This window comes from Lissotriton vulgaris, chromosome 3_1 (assembly GCF_964263255.1).
Source record: "Lissotriton vulgaris chromosome 3_1, aLisVul1.2, whole genome shotgun sequence".
In the NCBI taxonomy this organism is placed as follows: Eukaryota; Metazoa; Chordata; class Amphibia; order Caudata; family Salamandridae; genus Lissotriton; species Lissotriton vulgaris.
This window is the reverse complement of record NC_141689.1, coordinates 2,056,143,552-2,056,164,144: the sequence shown is the minus strand read 5'-3', so window position 1 is coordinate 2,056,164,144 and position 20,593 is coordinate 2,056,143,552. Positions and strand designations below refer to the sequence as shown.

General features: G+C 47.9%; 1 protein-coding gene across 2 annotated transcripts in view; it reads left to right on the top strand.

Moving 5' to 3' along the window:
* Positions 1–1,333: 1,333 nt before the first annotated feature.
* The window catches only part of PDGFRL (platelet derived growth factor receptor like), a 534,427-nt gene continuing 515,167 nt past the window's right edge, over positions 1,334–20,593 (top strand). For both annotated transcript variants that reach the window (XM_086962582.1, XM_086962581.1), the window contains exon 1: positions 1,334–1,414. The gene's annotated coding sequence lies outside the window, so the exon portion shown is untranslated. The remainder of the gene's footprint in view (positions 1,415–20,593) is intronic.

Below are 20,593 nucleotides of genomic sequence, written 5' to 3'. Positions count from 1 at the left end.
ACTCACTACTCTGCACTCTGCACTCACTACTCTGCACTCTGCACTCACTACTCTGCACTCTGCACTCACTACTCTGCACTCTGCACTCACTACTCTGCACTCTGCACTCACTACTCTGCACTCACTACTCTGCACTCACTACTCTGCACTCACTACTCTGCACTCACTACCCTGCACTCACTACCCTGCACTCACTACTCTACACACTCACTACTCTGCACACTCACTACTCTGCACACTCACTACTCTGCACACTCACTACTCTGCACTCACTACTCTGCACTCTGCACACTCACTCTGCACACTCACTCTGCACTCACTACTTCGCACTCTGCGCACTCTGCACTCACACTCACCTTCTGCCTCACAGAGGGATGAAGTGAGCGCCGTTCTACTGGGCAGACCTGGGGTCGGGCGGGAGGGTCACCAGGGGCGCGCACGGCTTATAGAGCTATACCGATCAACACAATATTCTCCGGAGTGCCATCCATCTACCGCAGTAGCAGAAATTAGTTTGAAAGCATTGTCGAAGAATGCCAAAAAGCGCCTCATTTAGAAGCGATGAACAGAATTCAATTTTTAGAACTCCCATGATGTGAAAACAATTTACAATGTACTGTGAACAAACTATTTACGAAGATAAAATATTAGTGAGATAGGTAGTAATCCTTATGCATATTGCCAGATAAGCAGGTGCACCAATGGTCCTCTACACTGGAAAGTCATTTTGAGGATGTAAACACTTCTCAGAAGACAATCTCCTTGACTACAGCGGACCTGCAACAGTGTGCAAAATGTCATGACATTTTGTGTTTACGTACTCTGCTGTATAGATATTTATTGCCCTAATTTTTTTTCAGTATTAGAGGATATCTTTGAAAATACAAGCCTATTATGAAAGTGGATAGAAATGATTATGATCATCGTGGCTAACACAAAGGTGCAGTGAGGAAAGTGAGTGGCAGATATCGCCACCTCATGGTAACTGAGTATAGTGGGTCCAGTGGTAGCTTGCACAGCCACGTTCTTTCACTCCGTGTCCAGACTTTGACACTGTGGAATGGGGTTCAAGTCCCAGCGTCGGCTCTCCCAGAGATTACAAAAAAACATGCTGATCGAAAGAAATAAAATTAAACAATACCGATTGGCGTGACGAGGATAAATCCATGTGCAGTGCACTGCCCCCTTGCCTTGTAGACACCGCAGCCCAAGAAAACATGATTGACGGAGCAAAACGGTGGTCTAATTGTCCATAGCCAAAGTATATAACAAGCTGAGGATCAACAAACGTGAAAACAGCGTGGTGGGCGCGCACGTGACGCAGCGTGGGCGTGCACATCAGCTGAAGGATCGCCGGAGAAGACACGAGTTTGCCTGCTGCCATGACTGACCAACTGCAGAGGGAAAGAGCCCGGTGAGTGTGGGTAGAGGGGGGGCGGCAGAGAGGGAGTGGGCAGAGAGGGATGGGGTGTGTGTGTGCGTGCGTGTGTGTGTCTGTTTCTGTGTGTGTCTGTGTGTGCACGGCCATGCCTGCCTGTGTGTGTGCGCGTTCACGGACCCTGGTCGGCGTGTTCACAGCTCTAGGTCCCTTCAGAGCGAACTCCATAACAATAGGTCTCGATGCCGAGACCTAAAAATGCCTTGGAAGGCTGGGGAAGCTCTTCCTCAGCCCCTGAGGCTAAAAAACTGAAAAGGAAATCCCTCTACTGTGGTGCGATGATGACGCAATTGTTATGGCTTTGACACAACAGCGCCACAGACGAGGGAGTAATCGTTACGTCCTCGGCATAGAATGGGTTAAAGGAAACAATGCTCCATTTAAAATATATGTCCACCTTTTTGAAAAGTAAGTTTGAAAGTTGTCACAGGTCCTCTGTACCACTGCCGACTCCCCAACATTTCTTTTTTTATATTCACTAAGGGGAAGGCGTTCCTTTTGTGAATGGGTCCTTCTCCGGAGTCGGTAATTGTTCAATGTTTTCTGACCAGATTACCCCTGAAAAACATAGATACATCTCATATCGATTTGCAGTTCTGAAGTGATGCCTATAACACTTCCCTTACAATTTTTTAATCTGTATCCATTTGCAAACGTTTTCTGACTTCTAAAATGGGATTAGTACATATAGAGAACCTACTTTGTGGTTGCAAGCATGCTATTTTGAAATTCACAGTGCTTGTAAATACACAATAGGTTAGTACATCTGGCTTTGGGGTAATCTAAACATGCTCATGGTACTTCCCGGGCCAGGCTAACAGTGCAAAACCATGCAGACCTTTTCCAACCAGCTTTCTATGCACATGCATTGCTTCTTGCAGAAAATCTGATGCATGCTCTTGTAAATTGGTAGTGCTTAGGTTAAAATCATTCTTTATTAGTTATTCTATGGCTACCTTTTCTTGAACAATAAATAAATAACATTTTATAACTTTTTCTGAAAGTATAACCTATGCCAGCTCAGTGAGTTAAACATTCAGTGCTGAAACATGCTGTGATATGGCATACTCTACCTTTAATGGAAGGGACACTTCTCCCCAGCCCACATTAAAGATAGCATACATTTGACTGATAAACACAGGAAACATTTACCAGGTACACCTCATGTGTCACTGTAGCTTGTATATGATTTAGGCGCTAATCTATTTAACAGAAACACGTGAGTGTTGAGGCAGCTACGAAAGACGTAGTCAAAAGGAAAATCAAAATTGAATTCCAAAAGATTGACGTGTAGGCAGAAGGGGGCATATTACCAAGGGCTTGTATCGCCGCTTTCTCCGCGAATTGTGCCGAGAAAGCGGCGATACAGCTAGAGCCCTATTACCAAGGGCACTTTAGGTTTAACTCTTTATTTGAAAACTGCACCTGGAAGGCAAATCATACAGGGTAGATAAAACAACATCAGCAGCGATAGTATACATAAGAAAGGTACAGGTAGTGCACGAGAAGGCTTCCTGAAAGTCCAGTACTCATTAGATCTGTTGCTGCTTTGCTCTGTAAGGAAAAAGTGCAACATGCCTTCCAGGTGGAAAACTCCCTTACTCCCTCCCCCCAACCTCCCAACACCCCCTCCCCGCCCCTCCCTGTCCAGTGCTCAGGTCATTCTACTCCTATGACGCCCCAGCATGCCTCAATTCGGGGCCCCATTGTTTCCTTTCCATCAGTGGCCCTTGTCCTCCGGTTTCGAGAGGCGCAATAGGCGGAGGTATCGCGGGCATGTAAGTTTCCTGAATTCTGTGATCAATAGAGTGTGAAACGGCTGCCATATCTCCTCAAATTGGTCTATGTCTCCGGCTAGTGTAATGGACATCTTCTCCATCCCCAACACCCCCCATAGCCGATGTAGCCAACCGGTAGTGGAAGGGACAGTGGCTGTGCGCCAGTGTATCAAAATGTTTTGGATCGCCGAGCCTAGGGCAATGGCCATTTGGCGTCCTCTTCAAGAGCGTAGGGGGTATGTTAGGGGATTGGGGAGCCCAAGTATGATGTAGGCAGGAAAGCGGGGTAGTTCGGTGAGGAAGTGTGCATCTATGTCGTCAATCACTTGTGTCCAGTATGGTTGTATCAGGGGGCAGTCCCATAGAATGTGTAGTAGAGTGCCCGTGTGCCCGCAACCCCTCCAGCAGTTCTTGTCTTTACTATGATCCATTTTGCTAATGCGTTCCGGGGTATAGTACCAATATGTGGTTACCTCAGTTAGTGTCTCAGTCAGCCCTGAATGGTATGCCGAGTGTCGCGCTCTGTAGGAAATTTGGCTCCATTCTTTATGACTCAGTGTCCTGCCTAGTTCTCTCTCCCACCGCTCCCTTCCCGGATTATAAAGATGGGTTGAATGTGGTTGAAGGAATTTGTAAATGTCAGATATGAGTTTGGCGTCCGAAGTGCGAGTCAGTAGCCATCTCTCGTATGGTCAAAAGAGGCGGTCGGCAGTCTCCCTCACCTGTGGCTGTAGAGCCCAGTGGCGAACCTGAAGGTAACGCATGCATTCTGTTTCCGGGAAGTTATATTCCTGTCGGAAGAGGGGGAAGGGGAGCACTCCCTCCGGACCATATACGTGACAGAGGGAGCGGCATCCCGCTGAACGCCAATGGGTGTAGGCTCCCTTCGCCATACCAGGGGTGAAGTCCGGGTTATCGACTAGTGTTGTTAGAGGCTAGGGGAAGGTAGTGAGATCGTGTACTACGTTAGTGGCGTCCCACGCTCGTAATGGAACCCCTGTGACAAACGAAGCATAAAGATTAGCCGGTCGGGCTGTTTTGGGAAGGAATGGAATTTCCTGAAGCAGACGTCCCGCTATTGCTTGATCCTGGAATAACCAGGGTTTTTCGGACTCCCACCTGCTCCATTCCACCAAGTAACGCAATTGTGCCGCTCGGAAATATTTGTGTAGGTCCGTCACTTCTAACCCCCTCTCTTCTGGGGCAAGCATGGTCAGGGCCCTTCGCATTCTCGGCTTCCGGCCCTGCCAGATGAAGCGGGCGAGATCTGCCTGTGTGTGTCGGAGCCATCCCGTGGGCGGCTGGAGCGGCAGTGCCCGAAAGAGGTACAGAATTTGTGGCAAAACTGTCATCTTGACAGCAGCGATCCTGCCCAGCAACGAGAGAGGAAGGTTTTTCCACCGGTCCAATTCCCCGCGGACCTTCTGCTGGAGCGCGGTGTAATTAACCGTTGTCATAGCTGGGAGTGTGGAGGCCAGTTTGATCCCTAGGTAGGGCACCGTCCCCGATGCCCACTGGATAGGAAGGGAGGTCTGCAGGTATTCCCTGGTGGAGGGATTCAGGGAAAGATCGAGGGCCAGTGATTTATCAGCGTTCATTTTAAAGCCAGCCACCGTCACAAATTCCTCCAGTTCCGCCAGGCTCGCGGGGAGGGCCGTTCGCGGGTTGTCCAGTGTGAGCAAGACGTCGTCTGCGTAAAGGCTAATGGTATGTGTGTAGCCCCCAAATTTTATCCCCGTCACCGCGGTATTTTGGCGGATCTTTTGGGCCAGTGGCTCCATATAAAGGACAAAGAGCAGGGGCGACAGAGGGCAGCCCTGTCTCGTGCCCCTCTCAATAAGAAAGCTTTGGGAATTGTAGCCGTTGGCCCGGATTACTGCTGTGGGAAATGTGTAGCAATTGAATATGAAGGTGCTGAATTTCTCACTGATGCCCATTTTCCGCAAGACCATCTCCAGATACAGTTAATGGACTCGGTTGAATGCTTTTTTGGCATCAACCGCCAAAAGCATACGTTCCCCGGGGGTTCGGGAGGTCTTCTCTATAAGGTGAGTGACTCGTTTGGTGTGATCGACCGTCTGGCGGTCCGGTATGAATCCCGCCTAGTCGGGGTCAACGAGGCCCGGCAGGTGGGGGCCCAGACGGGCTGCTAAGATGCTCGTGTACAGTTTGAGGTCGATGTTTAACAGTGAGATGGGACGGTATGAGCTGCATTTAGACTTGTCTTTCCCTGGTTTGGGGATGACTGAGAGAGACGCCTGTAGGAGATCTCGTGGGATCGCCCCTGGGTCTGAGAAGGTGTTAAACAGACGGTTCAGGATCGGGGCTAAAATAGTGCAGAAGGACTTGTAGAAGAGACCCATGAAACTGTCCGGTCCCGGGGCCTTCCCGGGTTTGATTTTGGCTATGGCGGATATCACCTCTTCTATACGGATGTCTCTGTCGAGGTATTCCGCCTGCGAGGGCTCCAGGGAAGGGAGCGCCACTGAGTCTAGGTACTCGGCCACCGCCGTACCGTCGAGGCGGTCCCCGGCATAGAGAGAGGCGTAGAATTCTCGAAACGTGTCGGCAATCTCTACGTCTTCCGTGACCGTCACTCCATCGGGCGGGAAAGTTCTTTCACCGTCTGTTGGTGTTGTAAGATGCGGAGTCTGCTTGCCAGCAGCCTACCACACCTGTCTCCTCCCGTGTAATAGGCATGTCTCAGCCGTAAGGCTGCATATTCCGCCTGGTCTGTGTCTAGTGCGGACAGGAGGTGTCTGGCTGTGTTAAGTTGTTTCCAGATCCTGGGGGCTCCTGTTCGCTGGTGGATTCGTTCTAACTCCCGCACCTGGAGGGTCAGTTCGTCACGCTTGAGCTGTGTATCTTTATTCTCTGCTGCGGAGATGGCTATGAATTCTCCCCGTAGCACTGCCTTCATGGCTGCCCACTGTGTCGCCTGTGTTATGTTGTTGTTAGCATTGTGTAGCTGGTAGTCACGGATTGTGTCCTGGATGTGTTTTATTACCTCTTTTCTATGTAGTAAAGTGTCTCGGAGATGCCACACCCTGGGGGGTCCTGAGATAGGTGGCAACGTGAGTGTGGTGGAAACCGGTACGTGGTCCGAAAGTGAAATCACTCCTATCTCTGTCGAGGTGGCTAGTGTACAGACCGGGCCAGAGGCCAAGAGGTGGTCCAATCTAGCGTAGGTCTTATGTGTGTTGGAATAGTATGAGTATTCCCTGTCGTTTGGGTGAGTTCTTTGAGTCGGTCTGTGCAGGTGGTGGAGAAAGACCCGGTCTGGGGGGAGCGTTGCGCCGATCTATCCAGCACCGTGTCAAACACCATATTGAAGTCCCCCCCTAGTATGACGTTTATGTCTGGGGTGGCGGTGACGTCAGTCAGGGCGGAGTGGAGGAAGCGTTCTTGGCCCTTGTTGGGGCTGTAAACGGACCCGATGGTGAACAGCAGGCCGCCCAAAGCATAGCGATATGCTAACAGCCTCCCCTTCTGCTCAGCGCATTTATGTAAGACTTTATCTTTAAAAGCTTGTGCTATCAGAATCGCCACTCCACCAGTCTTGTTGGGGCCTGAGGAAAAGAGTTGAGTGGGGAATTTTCGGGATCGTAGTCGGTGGCAATCGTGCGCCAACAGATGTGTTTCTTGTAGGAGACAGATGTCTGCCTGGGAGTTTTCTAGCAAGGATAAAACAGCGCGCCTTTTAACAGGATTGTTGAGACCCCGCACATTCAGGGTGAGAATTTTAAGTGTAGTAGGTGGCATGAAGTCTATGGGAAGTGAACTGGCTAATCAGTATGCCCGACGAGGCATGAGACGTCAGGGTCGGGTTACGACCATTGTATGTGGAACAGAGCACTGGACCCCCCCTCCCTTCGCCCCCCCTCCCTCCCCTGGAACCCATCTCTCCCCCCTTCCCAACCATCCCCGAAGAACTTCCCCAACCTCAACAGAGCCCCCCCCAAACCCTTGTCTGCCCCCCCAACCTCCCCAAAACAAACCCCAAAACTAGAACTACTCATAGTCTCGGGCCTCCTTGTGCATAACACAGGTCCGTAGGAAGTCAGTGTAGAAGGTAACGTGGCAGCGGCCGAATCGGCGGCTCCCCGACCCGTCACCCCAGGCAACTATAGTGTGAAATTGAACCCCTGGGTGATATTGTCTTGCAGTTTGGTCGCTGTGTTATCCGCTACCTCCTGCACAGCCGCCTCTTGTTCTTGAGCGACTGTGGCTGGGTCTGGTTTTGGGATGGACCTCGGGGATCGCCTACGTCTGCCATCCTTCCCCAGATCGCCGTGAGGGACCGTCCTGCGATCTGCTTGGAGATGCATCTCTAGATCCTGTTCCCTTCGGCATATCAATGTCCAGTAAGGCACAAGTGTCGCGGAGTGACTTGAGCTGGTGCAGCGATCCTTTCCACCTAAAGATCAAGCGAAACGGGTGTCCCCAGGAGTAGGGTATTCCATTGTCTCTCAAAAAGTTTGTCGCTATCCGGAAGGACTTACGTTTCTGTAGGGTGATGGTGGAAAGGTCTTGAAAAAGAGCTATGGGCTCGTCCCGGAAGAGAATAGGTTGTTTCGCTCGGGCTTCTCATAAAATACGTTCCTTCAAGGGTCAAGGGGAAGTCCGGGAGGAAGGCCAGTATGTCCGGGGGTGGAGCCGGTGCCCTTCGTGCCATGCCGACCCTATGTGCCCGGTCGATCCGTATCACAAATTCCTCCGACTCCCCCAGGATTTCCCGGAATAGGTCCTGCAGATACTCGACCATGTTGTTCTTTTCGGACTTCAACGGGACTCCTAGGACCCTTATGTTGTTCCGCCGAGAGAGGTTCTCAAGGTCTTCTGAATGCGATTGTAAATCCACTTGCTGGTCGTGGAGACGAAGAATCTCCTGTTGCAGCCTTTCTACCTCCATGCTGCGGGATTGATCTGCCTCTTCCACCGACGCCACTCGCTCGCCCAGGCCATCTAGGTCTCGACGCAGCTCCCGCTGTTCTCCCGCCAACTCCTGTTTCAGGGTTTGAAAGTCATCCCTCAGAGTGTTAAAGAGGGAAGCCAGGAAGGCTTTGGTGATGGGGGCGGACTCATCATCCTGTCCTTGGGGGCTTGCCGGCGTCTTCGGGGACACCCTGGTCTGGGCCTTCTCCCCTTTCGGCGCATTTTTGTGTAGAAGGTCTACGATATTCTGGGTTCCCTTGCGGCTAGAGTGTGCCATGTCGCCAGTGTGAGGGCCCTTGGAGTCCCGGCTTGTGAGTTCAAAAGGGGGCGCAGTTTGCGCGCTGGTGTTGTTGGGCGTAGCTCCTGTTGGGGCTGGTGAGCTATCCGAGGCCTTTGTGCGGTTGGTGCTGGGCCTTACACTGTCGGTGTGCTTGGTGGTCGTCTGGTGGCAAGCCGAGACCGGGCCGACTAGCAGGGCCTGGTGTGGTAGCCAAGGGGGGGCCCTGTGGGGCACCTGGAGCTGGTGTTATGGAGGCGGACGTTTCTGTGTCCGGGCCTGTGTCACCGCTGGGCTGTGGGATATGCGGGCCGGTCGGGGTCCACAGCGATGTCGCTCGCGTGTATGGGGGGTCCCACCTCAAGGCCTGAAACCCCAGCAGACGATCTTTGGTGGCGGATACTGGTTCCGAGGCAGACTGCCCCGATCAGGACCCTTCTCAGGGGTCCCTGCGTGGACCGGGGGCGTGGGCCGTCGGTGCTGCTAAGGTGACTGGGGGGGCAGTTCCGCATTACCTCCGGGCCGATTATTGCGCTCCAAGCCCCGCCACTGTCGTCCTCCCAATGTGGCCCCAGATCAGTGTTGGTGAGTTCTGGCTCCCCGCCCGGGAGCAGGCGGCTCTGTTAGGCTCCAGGGCGTGCAGCGTCGCCCCACCTCAGTCCACCCCGGTGCGGCCGCGGCCTACCCAGGCCTGGAGTCGGTCCGGCTCCCTCGTTACAGCCCGTCCTGCTTACTTCAGTGTAGGCTCTCTGTTCCAGCGGTGGGGGGGGGCTTCCGCTCTCGTCCCTGGGGTTCCGGTGGTCTCTCAGGGGTCCCACCAGTGCCAAGCTCGCGGGAACAGTCCTCCGTCTCTGTCCTCCTCCCGGACTAGGCCCAAAGCCGGGGGCTCGAGTGATCCGGCCGGCCGCGCAGCGGCAGGTCGATGTTTCTGCCTCCGTATCAGCCGGAAGGCCGCCTCACGGTCGCCGCGTTTACCTCTGCGGTCTCGGCAGAGTCCGCGCCAGTCTTCTCCGACTGCTCCAGTCTAGGGTGTAAGGCTCTGGGCTCACTCCCGGTGGCCAATGGCCGCAGCCGCCATTTCCCTCGTCGGTTCGTGCCGGGAGCTCCCGGCTTGTATAGTTAGGCACAGGGGGGCTACAAAGTCCGTATCTTCAGCGGGAGGGCATCCGGAGCAAGCGTTACAACCACGATTGCAATACCAGCGGTTTTTGGGGGGTTTCTCGTTGTTATTGAAGGGCTTTGGGGATCAGGGCCGGAGAGCCTCGCCGAGTCATGTCCGATCAGGCCGCCATCTAGGCCACGCCCCCCCCCCAAGGGCACTTTAAAGCCTGGCCTGAGCCTACTTTGCATGTCGGCGATAAACATCGCTAATGACATGCAAAGTGGGCGTTCCCACGTCCAACCACATGTAAAATGTGGTTGGAGGTGTGCACACCCTATTACCAAGGCAGGCGTTAGGAGACAAAAACCTGCGATAAACTCATTTATCGCAGGTCTCCCAATGCCTGCTCCGACCAGGCGTTAGGCATTGTTAACATGGGGGTGTGGATCATAAGCTGTATCCACTCCCCCATATTAACAAGGCCCACATTAGCCCATGAAAACAACGTTTGTTTTCATGCGCTAATGTGCCATATCGCCGACTATCGCCGGATTTCTGATCGCCTGCCTGATGCGCATTGATAATTGTGCGCTAATTAGGCAATGAAATCCGGCGATAGCCGGCGATACGGAGATGTGCGTTGTGCATTTTGCAACGCACATCTCGGTAATATGCCCCACGGTTCCTTAGTTGAGCGCTCTGTCTTCCTGTTTCCTCTTTCAGCAGTAAATAATGCTGTATTTTTGCTGACAGGGACAGGTGAACAAGCCTTCTATAATATGCTTAAATACTGCTGGTGTGTTTTCTGTAGCACATATACATTTTGCTGTGTAAGGCCGCTGTTCATCAGTTAGTACAAGGAGGCTGACACAGCACCTTGTGAGCCACCACATAGCTTGTTAATGTGGGAAAGAATTTAAAAAATTGCAAATTGATTGAGTTTAACTAAGATGGATGGATCTAAAATAATGTAAATATACTGTATTTGACATAATACATATTTTAAAGTTGACATAACTAGGCCACACATTCATTTGCATGTGTTGCACTGTACGCAGATGACATATGGTTTCTCATTTATCTGTCTGTGCTTCTCAAGTTAAAATATGTCCTTCAGAATTTTTTAATACATTTTCTTAATTCAGTCAGTTTTACAATCGTGTTCTGGTGTAACATAAATTGCATTCTTGTTCTTGTTCTTGATGTTCCTGGAGGAAGGAGCAGAACTCAACTGTATCTTTATAAAGTCACTTCCTCATGCAAAGAGAGATTAGATATGAAATTTCAAAGGACTTTTTTTCCTACTTACTAGTTTTAATGTAAGGTCATTCTTTATTATTCATGCAGGATGGTGTTCTTATTTTCAATGTGATGTGTTTTCTGTTTTACCATTGGATGTTTAAATGCATCTTTTGTTTGACACCACAGTGGCAGTATGATATCTCTATTTGAAAAGGTATATAACACACTGTTTGTGAGTTGTGAACCAGACATTCTTGGCTTTCCTTAGATAGCAGGCTCTACTTTAGTCTATCCTTTGACTTTGAATTTAGAATATTTTTTATGATTCTCTCTTGCCTTTAAAACTGAGCAGTCGCTTTGACAATTTGCTCTTTGGCTCACTATTTGATTTGTGCTAAACCGTTTTTGATTCTGGCTATTAATTGAATAGGGCTTGTGTCTACTGCTTATGATAATTCAAAATTGTTTGCATTTTGAGTATTTTGAATTGAACTGACTAAACATTTGCCTTTTTCTTTCAATAATACTTCTTTAATTATAAATAAACCTTCATGCCCTGTATTTGAACTTTGTCCGGTATACATTTTCCACTGTGGATGTTCGTGTGTGGATATATCCTACATGAGTACTCTGGGATTTCTTGTAATTTTATGCCCATGGCTCTAGGTCTTCTGTACTCACATAGCCCTGATGTATCCAATCGCCCTTTTAATGATAAAAAGCTGCAACACCCAGTATAGATTTGTAGCTACCTTGCACCAGCTGCTTTGTTGAGTGGCTGGTGGCACTAAACTTCATGCTTTTGGCCACAGAACCTGATAAGGTCATACATGATTTTCTGTGTTAACTCTATAGCACAAAGGACATCATTTGAAGGTCTGAAGGTGCAACTGCTTTGTCTCTGGGGCCCTTCGTACTGTCTTCACTACAGCAGGCCAGAGGGGTTATAAAAACGGCAGCAACAAAATCAGAAATTAATCAGGAATCTAAGAGTTGTATTTACTTTCTGTAGTTTCCATTCTGTGCTCTTTTTTCAGCCCCTCACCTGCAAATATTAGGTTAAGGATGCCGAGGCACTAAGAGAGAATCAAGGAGTTAACTCTATGGTACTACCAGTGTTTAAAGGGCCTATGATATCACTTCAGCTACCCTGGTCATACTGGTCAATCGATGTCCATGTCTGCCTTCGGTGCACTTCTTCCTTTGCCCTGTGTATTCATTCTCTCCTCCTTCACCTCCTGTTTTGCCTGTTCCCATTCAATGCTGTAAAGAAGCACATCCATATACTGTGACACGGATCAGTGTCCCTGTGAAACGTTTTTGGTGCATTCTGAGACTGCTTATACACTTTAAACTTAATAGCAGGTGGATGTAAGATGTCATGTTTTCTGTTTTGCAAAGCTTTCCATCATTTGTAAACCAAAGCTCAAATTGTGGTTGGTTAACTTTTTTATGTGAATTATTTGGTCCGAGGCTGCAACTGTTGAAGAGCAAAGCTACCTTTTCCCATTGTTTCAATCTGAACATTACAGTGTTGTGTTTTTTAAATAAATAAAACAAACTTGAAAGGTGAATTTGCAGCAGTGGAGTGGTGTGGCTCACTGGTTAGAGGCGGCAGACCCGGAAGCAGAGGACGGCCCGGGACCAGGGTTCAATCCCCGACGTGGCAGTTGTGAACCAGGGTCAGCGGACTCGATAATTCTCGCCTTGGTGCCTACTCTAACCAGGGATCACACTCGGCAACTCTGGGCATTAGCTTGCCTTATCTCCACAACGGCCCCCCACAAATGCCGGGGATGCCTGGTTTCACCCTGGAGATCCCCAGGAGGGAACATCTCACAGAGAAAGCCAGGACGGGTTCCCCAGCGGTGTATAGCGCCAGGACACCTCTGGGTAGCAGTGCGCTTTACAAGCCACATACATTTACATACATTTACATCTGTTCGCGCATTTTTTACTTTGCCAACTCTCATTTGTGATCTGTGGCATAGCAGTGCTGCCCCAGGCTTTAATGCCAACAAGGAAAATGGACGCCTCCCATCACGTTGATGGCTAATATCACTACAATATATGTGCTGCACGGCATTTCTTGGCATTTCACCCTTCGTAGGTACAAATTGAGCTTATGTAAATCCAGGAAGATCTTTGAACTGCATTGAACTTTTGCAGACTTTCGTAAACGTGGAAATTAGGAAAATTATGCCAATTTCAGCTAGAAACGTAATACATCACAAATTATGTCACTGGGTGTGTTTCTCCCAGAACAGCTTGGCAGGAAATCTGCCTCTTTGCCAGCTCAGCAGGGTGGTGCTGGAACTTAAATAGTTTGGCAGGTGCCCTCCCTCTTGAAAGGAACAGCAGGAAAGGACTAAAGCAAAAAGAATGTGGAAAAGTGCAGATCTGCGCACTGAAATACTTAGACTACAACGGATATAAAGATCCCATACGTCCAACCATCTTAGAAAAAAAGAAATATATTGTAAGAGATATAACAATGAAGAAACGTGACCAAATGAAGGCCTCTTGCTAGACAGACATTCTCAATTTGACCTCCCTTAATAAAATCCCTGTGTTATACTGTGTTGTGCTGCTGCCCATAGAAAACACTACAAAAGCATCTTTAAAAATGTGGTAAAGAGAAGTAAACACTGCACTGATATAGAGCACTGTAAAATTTAGCATATAGCAGCCAAGTTGCACGTTTCAAAGACATCATAAGACAACTATGGCGTGACAAAATTCCAATGAGGCCAAATGCCAACTGCACACCTGAACTGGCAGCAATAAAGTCAGTGGTTTTTAGAGAATGATGTTCGCAATATAGACCGAAAGACGATAGTGCACTTTCCTATGCAAATATTAAAGATGACAGCGATTTGCCCTGTAAACATGTTGTATATTAGCTGTTATACGTATTTTATTATGCAAGATTGCACTTAGGCAGCTACATCGCCCGAATATTCCCCTGATTGGAACGGAATCAAACCTCCAGAGTGTAAGAAAACCGAGATGGTTCGAAGGAAATCGCGAAGTAATAGAAGCGAAAGTGGATAATCTTTTGTCCGAACAGCCTCTGGATGGTATTAAATATTTGTCAGCACCCTCTTGGGAAACCACACTGATCAAATTCAGAGACCAATTAGCATTAAAACTAACAAATACCCTTCCGAAGGACCTCCAGCTTCAACTAGTCTGTTAGAGCAAAAACAACTTATAATTACCACAAAAAGTAAATGAAATAAGTTGCAACTTACCAATGCGAATAACGAAAGCGAATATAAATCTCTGAAGCTGCCAGAAAAGATTATAGGAAGGCCAGATTCGCCCTAATGAGACTGGAAGAAGAGCACCACTGGGCGACAGTCTTTGAGATAATAAAAACAAAAGGCCAAAGAAAATTTTGGAACTGGGTAAATAAGGCCACCAAAGCCATTAAACCACCCACCGCAACTAACATTTCTCCTGCCGATTGGGAGAATTATGTCAAAATACTGTTTACAGCACCGCACGCTTTAAATAGCATCAGCAGTAGCCTGTCTCTGCCTGATCAATTAATCCCTCAGGATGACACAATCTCCCTCATCAAGATAACAACAGATGAAATAGCAGGAATTATAAAGAAAATGCGCTCAGGCGCCGCCCCCGGACCCAACGGAATCCGTACTCAAGTTTTCAAAGCTTCCGCACAGAAATGGGACTCGATACTGACCCCTCTCTTCGAGGACGCAATACTGGAAAGCACCATCCCGGCCTCTTGGCAAGGATCACTCCTCGTCCCCTTCCATAAAAAAGGCTCGCACTCCAATCCCGACAATTATCGGAGGATAGCCTTACTTGATGTGGACGGGAAGGCATAGGCTAGCATCCTTCTAAAAGAACTTACAAAATGGGTGGAAAAAAAACAACCTAATCCCTTTCACCCAAACTGGCTTCCAAAGAGGCAGCCATATCGAGGACAATTTGATTTGTATAGCCTACCTGATGGAAACCACCCTAGCGGCAAAAGGCAAATCGATGTACCTGGGATTCATCGACTTACGTAAAGCCTTCGATAGTGTGAGCCGGCCTAAACTGTGGAAAAACTGGCAGGATGGGGCATCCCACGGTCGCTACTAAATGCACTAATAGCCCTACACAAAGACACCTCAGTTAAAGTAAGAGTAACATCAAAATGGTCTACTTCTAACAAAATCTATACTAGCAGAGGCGTAAAACAAGGGTGCACTCTTGCACCATTACTCTTCAACCTGTACCTCGCAGACCTCCCTGAATGGTTGTCCTGTTCCAGAGCCTTTCCTCCTGGAATTGATCAAAGAAAAATCCAAATTCTGCAATACGCAGACAACACCATTCTCCTAGACCAAACTCAGGTGGGCCTTCACAAGACTGTTCGACTCCCTCGCCCAGTGCTGTAACATCAATATGCTAGAGATAAATGTTACTAAAACCAAAGCAATGACAATATCTCGCGCGAAATTAAAAAAGACCACGTGGTTTATTGAAGGGAAACCACTGGAGACTGTCACCACATATAAGTATCTGGGCATCTGGATTAATCACAAAGGGAGATCTTCTGTGCATACAACTGAGATGCAGGCAGTGGTTCGTAGCCTAGAGGGGGCTTTCATAAGAACGAAGAACGCTTTGCACTCTCAGGACTTTGTCCCATTGATAAAACGCACAGGGGTATGCATCCAAAAACTGCAAGATGCATTTGGGACTTTCATGGACCGGCTTGATCTAAGGGTTAATGCCTCTAAATCGCACACCATGGTCGTCGGTGCACAAGGGAAAAGGGCTAAGATAAAAACCAAAACCTTTTTCTGCAAAGGAGAGGCAGTCTCGGGAGTCCCTGTGTTCCCCTATCTGGGAGTTCTTTTTGATAGTAGGGGTACCTGGGGACCACAGATACGTGCCAAAAGCCTAGCGGTCACAAGAACATCCATGGCCATCCTAGGTTTCGCCAAAAGGTTGGGTCATAGACCTATGAAGGCCATTATCCAGGTTTATAATAGTAAATCCCTCCCCGTGGCTTTGTATGGCACTTCTCTATGGGGTTATGTGCGCCTAGATAAAATCCAGGTAGCTGAGAACAGATTTTTACGTTCCGTCCTGTCCCTCCCCCAATCCTCCCCGGTCTTTTCTATTCACACGGAACTTGGCTTGGATCATATTCAGGATAAACTGAGACTGGCACCACTAACATACTGGCTTAAGACTTGGCTAAATCCTGAATTAACGTTAAATCATATGATCATGAGGGATGTGATGAGCTTGGAATACAGTCACAGGATACCATGGCTGGCGTACTTGTACAAATCTTTTAATGACCTTGGACGCCCAGACTTATTCACTTCCCCCTCTGGTATTACAAAGCAGGATGTGATCTCTACAAAAAAACAGTTTATGTCTAGGGCAGGCCTGTTGCGAGAAGAATTAGAATTATCAAAGCCGTCTGTTCGAATGCATTATTTGTCACTTCAGTCACTCGCAATTGAGCCTTATTTATGTTTTGTCACAAATCCCTTTCATAGACTTTTGTTAACAAGATTTAGATTTAACCTTATTCATTTTTATTTGGGTAATTTTAACACCTGGAAGAAACCTGAGTTAGCACCCCCTTGCACTTGTGACAATTTTTCAGTTCAGGACACATTACACTTTGTTATGTTTTGTGATTTCTTCTCTGCACAAAGGAAAAAATACCTGCTACCAGTCTTAAGAGAAGCTGGCTTCTCCCAGGTGAGACCAGCCATGCTATATTTAAAATCACTAGGTAATATTTGTATTACTTTCGCTATGGCCAATTTCCTTGTGGCAGCAACCAGAGCCAGAAGGAGTATGAACTTGGAAAACCGGTGTACATAACTTGTTTTAAAATATTTTAATGTATACATTATGCCAAATTAACTTGTCTACAAAGAAACTGTTTAATTCCTTTTTAATTGTAAATAGTACTGTTTTAATGCACTTTGTATGATTTTATCAAATCGAATAAAGTTAATTTGACTGACTGATAAAACGGATTACTGCAAAATTCCTTCCTACAATCTCTTTTGGTGCAATAATTCTTAAAGACAAAATGAATAACTGGCTAGATAGAGGACAATCATCATGCTACCGCAGGGTTTTCCAATTGCCAAACTCGACTTCCCATGCCCAAATTCGGAAAGAATTTTCTCTATCCTCTATGCGATGGATTATGAGCGCAAGATATATCACCTATTGCCTAAAAGTGAAACAAGCTAGCCCTTACACTTTAAAGAGCTGCATATGGTCACTGCTTAGAAACCCCATAACATCATGGAATAAATATTTGACATTCTGCCTCGAATCCCTCAAAGCAAAGGATATATGGTCAATTCCCTTGTCCATCGAGGCGAAATCGAAGCTTTTAACCAAGCAAGCAAAAATCCTATCAAATCACTTTGACGCGCAACAGATACTCCAGCTCTTCCTTGACAGTTGGGCCTCCAAACTATATGCCCCGAAAACTCTACAGTCTTATCTTGCATCCTCCATGAAACCACATATTAAACTTCAATTAATGAGATTTCGTTTCGGCTTAATTCCGCTGAAGGCATATAAGTTTGGCCAAGGATATAAGAAAGAAGCCTCTTCTCAATGCTATTTTTGTAATCAGGAAGAGGAAAACCTCATCCATATCTTGTGTATTTATCACCACCTACGAGCCCAAAGAATATTCTGGCTGAGACCAATTTGGCTTCTACTTGGAATCAGGACATGTCAAGAAGCACTCGATGCCTGCATGAGGGGGGACTCACCTCAGATGGCGACACATTTTGTAAAATTTATTACAGAAATTAACTCATTGACCCTACCATCTGACCAAGTCTGAACTTTATCCTCTCTAAGTGACATTTCACTCGCTTTTTTAACCAACAAACCTATTGACTTTTTAATAGACTTGAATATTTTTTTATCACAACACTCAATCTTGAATGTCTATATTGCAATGATTTTAAATAATTGTGCAAATACATTTTTACTTGCTTACTTACTTACTGTTATACGTAAAGGATTTGTGTAATTCCTTTATTTTTTGCAGTAGGCAAGTGAATGATGCACACCATTTGGTGGTGCTAAGTCCATAGGGTACCTCGGCCGAATTTAGGTTTAGCTAGCGCACGTTAGATTTAATTGAAATAAACAAAGGAAGTAGTATAGCACAGAGAGTAATTCCACAGGTAGGGTAATGCTAATTCGTATATGTTTCGAAATTAAAAATATACGGTATATGATGATGTTAGCCCTTTTAGAACCATTGTTTATTTTGCTAGGTGGCAATCTGAATCTACCCCAAAGTTGCCATTGACTTTCTGTATGTTCTGTAATGTAATTTATAATTGTTGGTGGATATAAATAAATGTGCAAGAGTTGCTATGCTAATTCTTGTATAAGAATCCAGTTCAAAGAGAGCACACTCTTGGGGGTCTATTAGGATGGCGGTCGGAAGACCATCCCGACGCCATTGAAGCAGAAATCAACCGCCCGCCTGCACTGTGGATAAACGGGCGGACAAATTAGGACCAACCGCCCAAAAAATCCGACAGCGGTGGTAAGGAGCCAAGAAAAACAGCCTGTAACGGACGGAGATGGCCAAAAAACATCCGCGGCGGTCGGATTCACGGCAGAAAAAAACAACCTGCAACAAGTATAGTAGAGACACCGCACAGAAAATTACGATATCTCCGATGGTCCCGCGGTACGTTCCGCTGTTTCCGACCGCGGCGGTCGCTAACAGTGAAGAATGGGAGAGCCGGCGGAAGAGCTGCTGCATAGCCACCGTTGCAGACGCTCTGTGGTAAATATGGCGAATGTGAGAAGTTAGCCTGGCATATGATGTCCACTATTCTAGTGGGCACCTTGCACCAGTCTAATCGACCCTTATTGATAGTGGTTGTAAAGTCAACCTTATAGACAAGCTATCCTAGTGGTAGCATGGACCTGCAGTCATAGGGTAAGACTTCAGAAAGCATGTGAAGCAAGCTGTTTTATCAATTATAATCCCTGACGAGTCAAGCTGAAATGCAAGAGCAGGCCCCACGCGGCACTTGTGGAGTGTGGAGGGCTGAGCTTCGGAGCAAATGGCGCTCGGGCCTGGAGCCTCTTGTAACCCAATGCATAAATGCGAGGGTACCTTGGTAGTTGAGCAGTTAGCAAAATGCAGGATGTCCAGGGTGTCTGGTACCACGTCTCTCATGTCTGCCACAGGTCTCAGTTTTGCTGTGGATGTAAGTCAGAGTCAAAGAAGTCTGAGAGTCTAGTTCTTGTGTCGCTGAGTCTTTGGGTTATGGCGGTAGCATCGACAAAGCAGACCTGCAAGTTACTGGTGGTGCCTTTTTGCACAGGGTGGTCACTCCTTGACCACAAGGGAGATGTCTTCCGTCTTCCAGTCAGAATAGAATGTCGAAGGTCCAAGAGTTCTGTATCAAAGTTTCTTTCCAGGATAATCTAAAGTCCTGGGGACACAGCTCCTATACATATACTAAGCTAAGGGGCTGGATTACCTACCTAGGTCCCTCCTGTGGTACAAAAGGGGGTGGTGATGGACGGAGCATCTGAACCAATCAAACACTCACACCCAGTCAACAGATCTGGGTTTAATCCATCATCGTTCTTTAGCCCATTCTGCCACCCCAGTTCAGACATGGCCATGTGCAAATCAGTCTGACCCTGTGCCTCATGGGAACAGTCCAGCCCGAACTGCCAAGCCATGCCTTCCCTGGACTGGAAACAAGCTTCCTAGGACTGGTATCTGGCATTACAGCCGTCTTCAGCCAGGCTTGCTTAAATCCAGTGGCAAAGTGAGCAAGGGACTCACGTCTGAGCATACCCTGTCAACTTATGGCAAACAAAGCGGTTCAAAAGGGGGTGGTGATGGACGGAGCATCTGAACCAATCAAACACTCACACCCAGTCAACAGATCTGGGTTTAATCCATCACCGTTCTTTAGCCCACTCTGCCACCCCAGTTCAGACATGGCCATATGCAAATCAGTCTGACCCTGTGCCTGATGGGAACAGTCCAGCCCGAACTGCCAAGCCATGCCTTCCCTGGACCGGAAACAAGCTTCCTAGGACCGGTTTCTGGCATTACAGCCGTCTTCAGCCAGACTTGCTTGAATCCAGTGGCAAAGTGAGCAAGGGACTCACGTCTGAGCATACCCTGCCAACTTATGGCGAACAAAGTGGTACAAAAGGGGGTGGTGATGGACAGAGCATCTGAACCAATCAAACACTCACACCCAGTCAACAGATCTGGGTTTAATCCATCACCGTTCTTTAGCCCACTCTGCCACCCCAGTTCAGAGATGGCCATATGCAAATCAGTCTGACCCTGTGCCTCTTACGGAACAGTCCAGCCCAAACTGCCAAGCAATGCCTTCCATGGACCGGAAATAAGGTTCCTAGGACCGGTTTCTGGCATTACAGCCGTCTTCAGCCAGGCTTGCTTGAATCCAGTGGCAAAGTGAGCAAGGGACTCACGTCTGAGCATACCCTGCCAACTTATGGTGAACAAAGCGGTACAAAAGGGGGTGGTGATGGACGGAGCATCTGAACCAATCAAACACTCACACCCAGTCAGCAGATCTGGGTTTAATCCATCACTATTCTTTAGCCCACTCTGCCACCCCAGTTCAGACATGGCCATATGCAGATCAGTCTGACCCTGTGCCTCATGGGCACAGTCCAGCCCAAACTGCCAAGCCATGCCTTCCCTGGACCGGAAACAAGCTTCCTAGGACTGGTTTATGGCATTACAGCCGTCTTCAATTGCAAAAAGAAGGGGACCCCTG